Source organism: Leptonychotes weddellii, chromosome 5 (genome assembly GCF_054177405.1).
Source record: "Leptonychotes weddellii isolate Sample4059 chromosome 5, ASM5417740v2, whole genome shotgun sequence".
In the NCBI taxonomy this organism is placed as follows: Eukaryota; Metazoa; Chordata; class Mammalia; order Carnivora; family Phocidae; genus Leptonychotes; species Leptonychotes weddellii.
The window spans coordinates 92722182-92734804 of NC_138373.1; the positions used below are offsets into that span (position 1 = coordinate 92722182).

At 36.7% G+C, this 12623-nt stretch overlaps 1 pseudogene; it reads right to left on the bottom strand.

The window, feature by feature from the left end:
* Positions 1-6500: 6500 nt before the first annotated feature.
* LOC102737737 (nucleosome assembly protein 1-like 1 pseudogene) lies at positions 6501-7985 on the bottom strand (annotated as a pseudogene).
* Positions 7986-12623: the final 4638 nt, after the last annotated feature.

The window sequence follows — 12623 nt, forward strand, 5'->3', positions numbered from 1 at the left end:
ATTTTCTATAACACATAATACCTCTCCTGACTAATACACAAAGTGGCTTAGAATATGGGGAGTTGCCTTAATAAGTGGGTCGAAAGAGCATTGGGGAAACTGATATTCTTAGTCTAGAAAAAATATTACAATCCATTATGTAGTGGCAACATATTTAGCAAAATTCTCAGTTATTTGTTTGGAAAGGATAACGCCTATGAGAAGATGTTGGAAAAATAAATGTTGGTATTATGTTTTAGTTCTTGGTAGCCTTTGGGCAAGGGACTATGAGAGATAGTAACTTAGGATAAAAAGAATGGGGGTGCCTGGGTGGCTCAGTCGGTTAAGCCTCTGTCTTTGGCACACGTCATGATCCTGGGGTCCTGGGATGGAGCCCTGCATCCATCTGGCTTCCTGCTCAGTGGGGAGCCCACTTCTCCCTCTCCCCACACCTTTCTGGCCCACTGTGCACCCCTGCTCATGCTCTCTCTTTCTATCTCTCTCTCTCTCTAATAAATAAATAAAATCTTTTTTGAAAAAAAGGATAATGGGGGCCTGGGTGGCTCAGTCGTTAAGCGTCTGCCTTCGGCTCAGGTCATGATCCCAGGGTCCTGGGATGGAGCCCCACATCGGGCTCCCTGCTTGGCGGGAAGCCTGCTTCTCCCTCTCCCACTCCCCCTGCTTGTGTTCCTGCTCTCGCTGTCTCTCTCTCTGTCAAATAAATAAATAAAAATCTTTAAAAAAAATTTTTTTAAAGGTTAAAAAAGGGATTAAAAGAAAGGATAAAAAGGTTGGCAACCAAAGAAGAAAAGGGACTTTCAGAAATTTGGTGAATTGCAGTTCTGGAATATAAAACTCCTTCACAAATCTAAGTAGAAAATGAAACAGAGAACACCTTTAATGACAAAGGCTAATTTGAACTGAGCTTTGTCACAAGGGTTAAGTCAAGAGTACATGTGGAACTCTTAAAACATAGTCTCAAATTCCTTGCCATTCCTCCCATTGAAAGGTAGGGGCTACTACCCCTCCTCTTCAATTTGGATGGGTTTGTGATCATTTCAACCAATACAGTGTGGCAGAAGGTATGCTCTATGACTTGCAAGAGCAGGTCAGAATGCTCACTGTCTGGAGGCTTCCTTTTGGAATGGCCCCTGCAGATTGCAGCCAATACAGTATGAGAAGCCCAAACCACATAGGCCAGGTGTTAGATGCTCCAGTAAACAGTTCCATCTAAGCAAGCTTTTCAGTCATCTTAGCCCAAGCACTAGCCTTTTTTTTTTAAATGTGGTAAAATTACATAACATAAAGTTCACCTAAACCATTTTTAAGTGTGCAGTTCTGTGGCATTATGTATATTCACTGTGTGCCATCCATCCCCAGAAATTTGTCATCCTCTCAAATGGAAACTGTACCCATGAAACAGTAATTTTCCATTTTTCCCCTCCCACCAGCCCTTGAAAACCACCATTCTACTTTCTATCACCAGCCATCTAAGTAGTTACCTTGTAAGTGCATCCTTCAGCTCCAGTTGTCCCAGCTGAGGCCCCAGATACCTTAGGAAATGGTCATGTCTGCTGTGCCTTTTCTGACTTCCTGATCCGTAGAATCCATGAACATAATCAAATAGTTATTGTTTTATACCACTAATTTAGGGATAATTTATTACATATCAAAGATAATTGGAGTAGTATGGCTGTCACAATCATTGTTAAAATCTCTGAAAGTATTAAAATGTCTCATGGTGAAGAGCCATCTAAGAGTATGACATCTAGTAAAGTATTTTAACTGGACAAAATGGCTCAGTAAAAAGAGATTTAAGGTTTAAATTTTATTAAAATATCCACATTTAAGTTAAAATAGAAAGGGGAAATGGGAGGTGAGAAATCTAAGTAGAATAATTGGTACACAGAACTCACTGGAGGCAAATAGATATGGAGGTCATTGAGGTTTTTAAGGAAGATTCTCAGATTTAGGAATGAGATCTTTCATTGAAAGTTTTTCCATGTCTTTTAGGCCATTCTCTAGGACCTTAAAGAAGGCACATTCTCCAATGCTCATTAAAGATGTAGCCAAGCACCATAAAGGAAAGAAAGAACCTCCCAAAGGGCAGAGTCCATGGACTAGAGGACCCACTCACAGAAGAGGGGCTTAACTAGAGAACATGCTTGCATCTGCCCAGCTGATTTCAGCAGGTCTTCCGTAGCACTCATTTTTCCTTTTCTGAATACAAGTGTTTATTGCATTATCGCACCCCTGATATGCTAGTGTGTATTGAGTTTGGGGGTACATATGTAACTTGCCCTTGCAGTTCATAAATTAACAATAGGAGTCATAGCAGGACCTAATATAAAGACTACCACTCATCTATTACCCAGAGATCCTGAGCTTTGAGCTTGATGCTGTAACTAAATGGAATTTTGATTTTCTCTCTTGGGAAGTTCGTGAATGTATTTCACAGGTAAAGGGAAGTGAAGTGAATATTCAGTGATTAGAAAGTTGAATTATCACTACTGTTTATTGGTTCTCCTTTCTGAACCTGTGATGGGATTGTGCTTTCTACTCTTTTTTTTTTTTTTTAGAAATTTTATTTTTATTTTTTATTTTTTTAAGGAATCTCTATGGCCAACATGGGACTCAAACTCACGACCCTGGGAGATCAAGAGTTGCATACACTACTATCTGACTGAGCCAGCCAGGCACCCCTCTACTCCTCAGAATTTATATAGGTCTATTTGATGTGTTCTGGCCAAAAAAGAAAAAAAATACGTGACTGAAAATGGTAAAAGTTTTAGTTCTGGCATCTTTAAGAGTCAGTGGATGATTTGCCAATCTTCCTCCCTTATAGGATACATGAGTCAAGGAGGAGTCTTTATCAGCCTGAGTAATTGAAAGAGTGTGATGTACACAGGCCCACCACTCCCCTGATTTAGACAGGTAATAGGAGCAAAAAACAAATTTCTGTTGTGTTAGGCCTCTGAGATTTGAGGATTTGTGTCAACACAAAATAACCTCACCCATTTGAACTTATGCAGGTTTTCACTGTAAATTACACTGCATTTCTGATTTAAATTTTAAAGGGAATATTTAATTATATATATATGATGTTGAACAATTAAAAAGACATCCTATTCAAAGCAACTTATTAGAAATTATTTACTGTATTTTTATTAGTCTTCCCCAAATTTAATTATGTTTATAGTATAATCTGTTTTATATCACATAATATTATCTTTCAGTGCTCATTTAGTAGTAATATAGGAAAGGCCCAGGGCATTAAGGCTGTGTTTTGAAACAAATGTTATTTTAGTTATTCTTAGTCAAGTCATTCCAAGAGTTAGGAGTTGTACCAAAAAATGTATTTTAACCTCTAGGCTCTTTTGATCACTGACACAGTCATGTCAGTTGGTTAAATAGATATAGGCAGAAGATAAATTGTTATATATAGACATTCAACTAAATAGATGGTACCCTTTTTTGGTTATATAGTGATGCTCTGCCAAGAATTATTTAGGGAAAGTAGAAAATAAATCAATGGAGGTTTCAATATCTGTAAATCCCATTCTTAGTTCAATTTCCTGGTCTATTCTCTTTAATAAGATTCCTGCTGTTTTTCTACCACATATTGTGGCTTTTGTACATTGTTCCTTAATTACTCGCTGTTTTATTTATAGACTAGTTTGAAGTCATTTGTGGAAGGAGCTCAACAATCAATATTTTCTTGTAAACTCCTTACTCTTATTTTTGTAGAGTGTTATTGTGTGTGTGTGTGTGTGTATATGCATGTGTGTTTGCATGCATTTTTGACAGTTTGGTCACCCTATTTTATTTAGTTCTTTCAGAAACTAAAATATTTTCAGGGTCATTTTTTTCTAACTGGATATATACATTTATAATAATGCTAATGTTAGATATTTCATCTTTGACAGAATGGGCTTCCAAATTGGATGAGATCAATCCAACTGTTTTGTTAGAGTTTAATGAATTTATTGTTTGAAACGTCTTTTTTTTTTTAAGATTTTATTTATTTATTTGACGAAGAGACAAGAGAGGGAACACAAGCAGGGGGAGTGGGAGAAGGAGAAGCAGGCTTCCTGCCAAGCAGGGAGCCTGATGCGGGGCTGGATCCCAGGACCCTGGGATCATGACCTGAGCCGAAGGCGGACGCTTAGCGACTGAGCCACCCAGGCACCCCTGAAACGTCTCTTGATTGATATAAAACTAGTACCATTTCACTATTTGAGAAAAATCTATGAATGGTGCCAACACAGTAACAGCTATCACCTCATTTCCCATGCATGCACCAAAAAGACTTAGAATAGAAAATAGGTTCATTTGTTTGGAACAAAACATCTTGCTTCATAGAGCAATATATATACACAACTTTTGACATTGCATATGTTTAAATTATCATATTAAATATCTGCTTAATATAAAAATAGCATTTGACATAGATGGGCTTGCTACATTGGCTGAATTTTGTGTTGTACTCTTAATACGGTCAATGATAGAACCATGGCCTCCAGGTGAATGGTTAGGATAACCATTTAGTGCAAGTTACACATTTATCATTCACCATCTTGATGCACAAAAATTCAGTGTTTAATTTGTCATTGAGAATTTACGTGTTTTGTTTTGTTTTTTAATGCCATGCTGCTAAAAGGGCTTATTGCATCCTTTGAAAACAGTAAATAAACAGTTGTAGACTTGCATCATATGGTAATGGCAACAGGATAGCAGCAAGGGCACTCAGACAACTCTCTATACATAATTGCAGGACTGCTTCACCTTTATTTCTAACACATTTAAATCCACATCACCTATAATTTCTTGTGTTACCCACTGACCTCAGTCATTAAAGGCTTCATGCATCTCCAAAGCCATGAAATTGTGCTTCCGTTTTCTGAGTAAGCTAAAGGGAAAGATGATTAGCTGAGAATGAGAAAAAGAAAGGTACTTACTTTCAGCAAAAATTATTGAAGACTTTAACCAGATTTGTGTTAACCAGATTTAACCACTCCCATATTGTTCACCTTCTTTTAGTAGTTTTGAGAAAGAGGGGTCTTATCTGGGGACTAGTCCTTTGTTGTTGCTTTGTAGGCTACTTCTCCGTGTCACATGATGATCCTCACCCCTCTTAGTTCTATCTAGGCCCTACATTCTTTCCCTGGCTGATTACAAAAAGAAGAGCTTGAACACTCTGTCTTCCTTTTGCTCTGCTGCAGAAGCTGCACTGTCACGGCCTACCCAATTCTTTAACAACAAAGACAACAGCTATAGTGGACTCCATTGAATGGCAACATACCTTGAAATGAGTTACAGCTCAGGAGAAAATAGATCTGTTACCTAAATATGACTGCTTTATATTCTAAAGGAAAAGAATAAACAAGGGGTTCTTTTCGTTGGTTAAACTTATTCCTAGATCCTCTGTCTTACAGTCTACCATTCTTCCTTTCTCAATATTATGATTTTTTCTTAAAACACATTGGAAAACTCACTTAATCTTTCATTTACTTGTTCATTATTTTATTCATTCAATAGAATATGTGTTGAGTTTTTACCGTTATGTCAGATAATAGCAAATAATGAGATAGAAGAGTAAGGAAAAAAATTGTTGCTGATCCCCACTCTTGTAGAGCTTACAGAGTAGAGGTAGAGCAGAAAATATTCAAGTAAACACATGAAGCAAATTTAAATTAGAAATGGAGACAAATGCTGCAAGGAAGAATAAACAGTGCTAAAGTGGACCATTGGAAAATTATATCATGTCAACTAAGCCGATGTATAGTTCCCAAACAAATAGCATGTGTGCAGAACATTTAACAAGGGAAATGGCATTTCCAACAAAGTGGATGGAGCTAGAGAGTATTATACTAAGTGAAACAAGTCATTCAGTGAAAGACAAATACCGTATAATTTCACTCAAATGTGGAATTTTAGAAACAAAACAGATGAACATAGGGAAAAGAAAAAAATAGAGAGAGAGAGGCAAACCATAAAATAAAGTCTTAACTATAGAGAGCAAACTGAGAGTTGCTGAAGGGGAGGAGGGTGTGGGGAGGAATTACATGGGTGATGGGCATTAAGGAGGGCAACTTGTAGGGGCGACTGGGTGCCTCAGTGGATTAAGCATCTGCCTTCAGCTCAGGTCATGATCCCAGAGTCCTGGGATTGAGCCCCACATCAGGCTCCCTGCTCAGGGAGAGCCTGCTTCTCCCTCTGCCCCTCACCCTGCTCATGCTCTCTCTCTCTCACCCTCTCTCTCTCTCACAAATAAATAAGTAAAATATTTTTTTTAAAAAAAGGAGGGCACTTGTGATGAGCACTGGGTGTTAATATGTAAGTAATGAATCACTATATTCTACTCCTGAAACTAATACTACATTATATGTTAACTAGATTTTGTGTGTATGTGAGAGAACTAAAATTATATTTAGTATTTTTATTTTAGGGTGCCAAAACGAAAACAAGCAAACAAACAGTAACAATAAAAACTTGAAATAGGCTTATCAAATGATCTAAATTTATCCTTTTCCAGGGAAGCAGAAGGTAGAGTGCTTCACTGCTGGCTTGCACTCTGCTGGGTTTTGATCCTTCTTTGAGTCATAGTCTGGATCATTTTCCTCATCTCCCTGTTGTTCTTCTTCTGCTTCTTCTTTCTTCTCCTTCTTCTTCTTCTTCTTCTTCTTCTTCTTCTTCTTCTTCTTCTTCTTCTTCTTTCCTCTTCTTCTTCTTCTTCTTCTTCCTCTTCCTCTTCTTCTTCCTCTTCCTCCTTCTTTTTCTTCTTTTTCATCATCATCTTCAATAGCTTCTCCAGTAAAGTATAACACTGACCTTGGGATTAAACACTTAAATAAAAAGTGACCAATTTCAGAGTCTGCAGTAAGGATAGCTTCAGCATCATCACCCAAATCTCCACTCTTGGGAACTTCAGGAAGGGCAAAAAAAAAAAACAAAAACAAAAACAAAAAACTAAAGGAAGAGTCATTGGAAACTGTTTTGGTCGCAGTATGAACTGTCCCACACCCCTTGTGTTTCTGCTGCTTCTTAATGGTTTTTAAAGTGACATTTTTTCCTTTTTTCCAATCTGTCTGACACCCTGTATAACCCATAATTTCTGGTCCATCAAAAGAAAAGGGTTAAGAATCATTTGGTTCTGACCTCATCCTATATGTCTTTGTCAACACTTCATTTGTGAAATATTTATTGGGTTCAAGGAAAGTTCTAGGACAAAACTCATGGGCTGGCCAGTATCTGAGAACTTCACTTTAAAATCTCTGAAGTGCTTCAGAATAGATTCATCATGCTCCTGAGCCATATCACTGAGCAAGTCAACATTCTTTTTTTTTTTTTAAGATTTTATTTATTTATGAGAGAGAGAGAGACATAGAGAGAGTGTGCGTGAGGAGGAGCAGAGGGAGAGGGGCAAGTAGACTCTGCATTGAGTGCGAGCCCCATGCAGGACTCCACGACCCTGAGATCATGACCAGAGCTGAAACCAAGAGTCCAGTGCTTAACCAACTGAGCCACCCAGACACCCCACAAATAAGCATTCTTAAAAACAGTCTACCAAAATTCAGTAATTCCCTGAAATTTCATCCTCCTCATCTGGGTTCCACTCACATTCTTCTTCCTTAGGTTCATAAATTGCATTAATGATCTCAAATCCCTTATCAAATAGAGGCTGATAGAGAACAACATACTTTATTTCAAGATCATGAGCTTCCTCATAGAATTTGGCTTCTATCTGTGCACATTTAACTTGAAGGTTTTTGAGAGTATTCACTTGTCTTTTAACTACCCAAGCAAACTTTCAATGTATACTGTTGGTGTTTCTACCAGACATCAAGTCTCTCTTGAAAGGCTGTAAGAATCTGAGGATTTTGCATCATCTGAACAGTCAGATAATGTGCTTTGATTATTGTTTCTTTACCAGCTTCTACTCTTTCTTCAACATCATCCAAATCTTGATCAAATTCAGACTGTTCTTTGTCGTTGATGTCTGCCATGTTGTAAGAACTCCAAATATCGGTGGCTAGCAAGGGAAGCCAGGCTGCTGGAGCTATGCAGGCAGTGATTCAGGATGGCGGCAGCGGCGGCAGGAGGAGCAGGAGGTGGTGTCATGAGCAGATGGCTCTAAAAAAAAGCAATGAACTAGAATTTAAGTAAAAACGTGAAACAAACAAGGGAGATGGCAGAGGAAAAAAATGTCATATTAGAGTCAACAACATATGTAATATTCCTATAGTGGAAGAAGGAATAAAGAGTGCAAGGCTACAAGAAAATCAATATAGCTAAAGGGCAATCAAGATAGTATAGTAAGAGTTGAGGCTGGAATGCAGGTAGGGGCCAGTGCATGCATAGATGTGTGTAATCTTTGCATTTATCCAGGTAACAGGAGCATCCTTAAATGGTTTTGAGTAGAGAGAATGACATGGTTTGCATTTTGAAAGATTACTCCATAGGCATTGCATAAAAGAGAGGATAGAAGTTGCAAAGTGGATGTAGGTAGAGGCTCTCAATTTTGATTATCCTAGCATCCTAGCATGGCCACAGGTTATTATATCACAGGAGTTGGGCATGGAGAGAAGAATGTGTGTTTACAAGATATTTAGGAAGTAAAGTGCATCAAAACATGAGGGAGAGGTGTCAAGAGTAATGCCTAATTTTCTACCTTGTGCAATTGAATAGGTGATAAGATTTACTTGAAATCAGAAACACTATATAAGAGAGACAAATTTGACACAAGATCTTTTTTCCACTTAATTTTTAGAACAGTTTTAGATGTCTTAGAAAAATTGAGCAGATAGTACAGAGAGTTCCCACATACTCCCTCTTGCTCACACACAGTTTTTTCTGTTATTATATCTTCAATGTGGTACCTTTGTCACAGTTAAAGAAGAATACTGATACATTATGAAGGAAAGTTCATAGTTCACTTCAAGGTCCACTCTGTGTTTTATAGTTCTATGGATTTTGACAAATGCCTAGCGTCATGTATTTGCCATTACACTATAATATATAATAGTTCCAATACCCTCTAAATTGCCTGTGCTTCACCTGTTGACCATCCCTCCCACTCTCCCTGGTACCCCTGTCAACCATTGATCTTTTTACTATCTCTATAGTATTTCCTTTCCCAGAAGGTCATGTGGCTGAAATTATACAGTATATACCCTTTTCAGACTCACTTCTTTCATTTAGCAATATTCACTTAAGGTTCCTTTATGTCTTTTCATGGACTGATAGCTCATTTCTTTTTAATCACAGAATAATATTACATTGTATGATTGTACCAGTTTCTCCACTCATCTACTGAAGGATATCATGATTACTTTCAGTTTTGAGGGATTATGAATTAAGCTCCTATAAACATTCATGTGCAGATTTTTGTGTGAATGCCAGTTTTCAATTCAACTGGGTAAATGCCTAGGGGTGTGAATGCTGGATTGTATAGTAAGACTATGTTTAGCTTGGTAAGAAACTGCCAAACTGTTTTCCAAAGTGGCTGTACTATTTTGCATTCCCACCAGCAATGAACGAGTGTTCCTGTTATTCCATATTTTTGTCAGCATTTGGTATTGTAATTTTGTTGTTGTTGTTCAGAGATTTGTGTAATCACAATTTGAAATATAACTCTATGAGTAATTGACTGGATTTCCAATTTAAATGGCTCATATTTTCCTCAGTAAACATATGCTATTTTAAAATAATTCACAAAGTTGAAAGCATGCAAAAACCAGGATTGCTGAGGATAAATGGAAACCTAACTCTCAAATCAAGACATTTCCATTATATAAATAATTAACAATGGAAGTGACATATATCTTAACATATATTGCAAACATTAGATATTTTAAAACCACTTTAAATATATTTGGAGCTCGGAACAAACGTTTGTTTAGTTTTTTTTTTTTTTTTTAAGGAAGTTGTAGCTGAAATTCCAGGAAGTAATGGTAGAACATTCCTGCTGTCCCCCTGGTGCTATGATCCTCATAGTGTTGCATTTCAAAGAAACTAGTTAGGGCTCTTGCCAAATGGCAGTGTTACCTGGTAGGAATACCTAGCTTTGTTCCTCATGACGTGAGTGAGGAAGGATGAAATCTTCTCATTTGGATACAGTTTTTACTGCAATAGCAGACAGAGCCCTCCGACATCTGAATATATGCATAATGAGTTCAGCAAAGAGCAGTAACTACAAAACAGCTCTTAGAGTGTGTATAGTGCGAGATCTCTTTGAATGCTTAGAGGTAAAATTTATTTACCATAGGAAGTGATATGAGCAGCTAGAGAGAGAGCATTTACAAAAGAGATGATGAAATGTGAAGAAAAAATATCTATATTCCAGAGGGGGGAGACAAACTTGCCAAAAATAGCTATGACTGTATCAGAGGGAGACACAGGAACCCTCAGACCAATTTTCTGGTCCACAAATATGCTTTATTTTCTATATAATGTTCAAAAATAATTTGAAACAACATTTATTTTGTCCCAGCTTATTGTAATATAATTGTCATATAACATTGTGTAAGTTTAAGCTATATGTTGTCAGGATTTGATATACTTATAAATTGTGAAATGATGACCACAGTAGGGTTAGTTAACAGTTCTATCACTTCCCATAATTACCATTTCTTTTTTGTGGTGAGAACATTTAAGATTTACTCTCTAACAACATTCAAGTACATATCAAATATTATTAACCATAATCTCCATGTTCTATGTTACATCCCCAGAATTTATTCATTTTATAATTGGAAGTTTGTATCCTCTGACCTACATCTCCCTATTTACTCTGCTCCCCCAGCCCCTTCCAAACACCATTCTAATCTCTGTTTCTATGACTTTGGCTTTTTTAGATTCCACATATAAGTGATATCATATGGTATTTGTCTTTCTCTGTCTGGCTTATTTCACTTAGCATAATGTCCTCAAGATCCATCCATATTGTGACAAATGGCAAGATTGCCTTCTTTCTCATGGCTAAATAATATTCCATCATATGTATAAATGTATTGTGTCTTCATTATCCATCCATCTATAGACAGACTTTTAGGTTGTTTCCATATCTTGGTATTATGAATAATATTGTAATATACATGGCAGTACGGATATCTCTTTGAGATTCTGATTTCGTTTCCTTTGTATATATACCCAAAAGTGGGATTGCTGGGTCATACAGTAGTTCTATCTTTAATTTCTTAAGGAACCTACATATTGTTTCACATAACTACACCAATTTACATTTCTACCAATAGTGCAAAAGGGTTCTCTTCTGTCCATATCCTCACCATCACTTGTTATGTTTTGTCGTTTTGATACTAGCCATTCTAACAGGTTTGAGGTGGTATCTTACTGTGGTTTTAATTTGCATTTCCCTGATTAGTGATGTTGAGTATCCTTTCATGGACCTGTTGGCCATTTGTACATATTCTTTGGGGAAATGTCTGTTCAGTTCCTCTGCCCATTTTAAAATTAGATTGTTTGTTTGTTTACTATTGATTGGATGAGTTCCCTATATATTTTGGATATTGACTCCTTATCAGCTATCTGATTTGCAAATATTTTCCCCCATTCTGTGGGTTGTGATCGTTCAGTTTGTCATTTGTTTCTATTGCTGTGCAGAAGCTTTTTAGTTTAATGTAGCCCCCCTTATTCAGTTTTGCTTTTGTTCCTTGTGTTTTTGGTGTCATAACTAAAAAATCATTGCTGTGACCAATGTCAAAGAGCTTTTTCCATATATTTTCTTCTACGAGTTTTATGGTTTCAAGTTTTACCTTTGAGTTTTTAACCCATTTCAAGTTAATTTTTATGAGTGTTGTAAGATAGGAGTCCAATTTAATTCTTCTGCATGTGGTTATTTAGTTTTCTGTCAGCACTTACTGAAGAGGCTATCTTTCCCCCACTGAGTATTCTTGGCTCCCTTGTCAAATATTAGCTGACCATGTATTCAAGGGTTTATTTCTGGGGTCTCAATTCTGTTCTATTGGTCTATGTGCCTATTTTTATACCATCTTAAACTGTTTTGATTACTATAGCTTTGTGGGATAGTTTGAAATTATGAAATGAGATGCTTCCAGATTTGTTCTTTCTCAGGATTGTTTAGCTGTGGGCTTGTCATATATAGCCTTTATTATGTTTTAGGTACATTTCTTTTAACCCAACTTGTTGAGAAGTTTTATAATGGAAATATGTTTTTACATATAGATGCTTTTGCTGCATTTTTGAGATGATCATGTGATTTTTATCTTTCATAATGTGGTGTATCACATTTATTAATTTGCATGTGTTAAACCATCCTTGCATCCCAGAGATGAATCCCATTTGATCATGGTGTATGATCCTTTTAATATGCAATTTAATTCATTTTGCTAATATTTCATTGGGAAATTTTGCATCTATATTCAGTAGGAATGTTAGCCTGTAATATTCTTTTTTTAGTTTTCTTATCTGGCTTTGCTATCAGTGTAATGTTGGTCTCGTATAATGAGTATAGGAATGCTCCCTTCTCTTCAATTTTTTGGAAGAATTAGAGAAGGATCAGTGTTAATTCTTCTTTAAATGTTTGATAGAATTCACCAGGGAAACCATCTGTCCACTGATAGCCTTATGAAATTCTCCTGTAAGTTACAGCTTCTTTTCTTTTG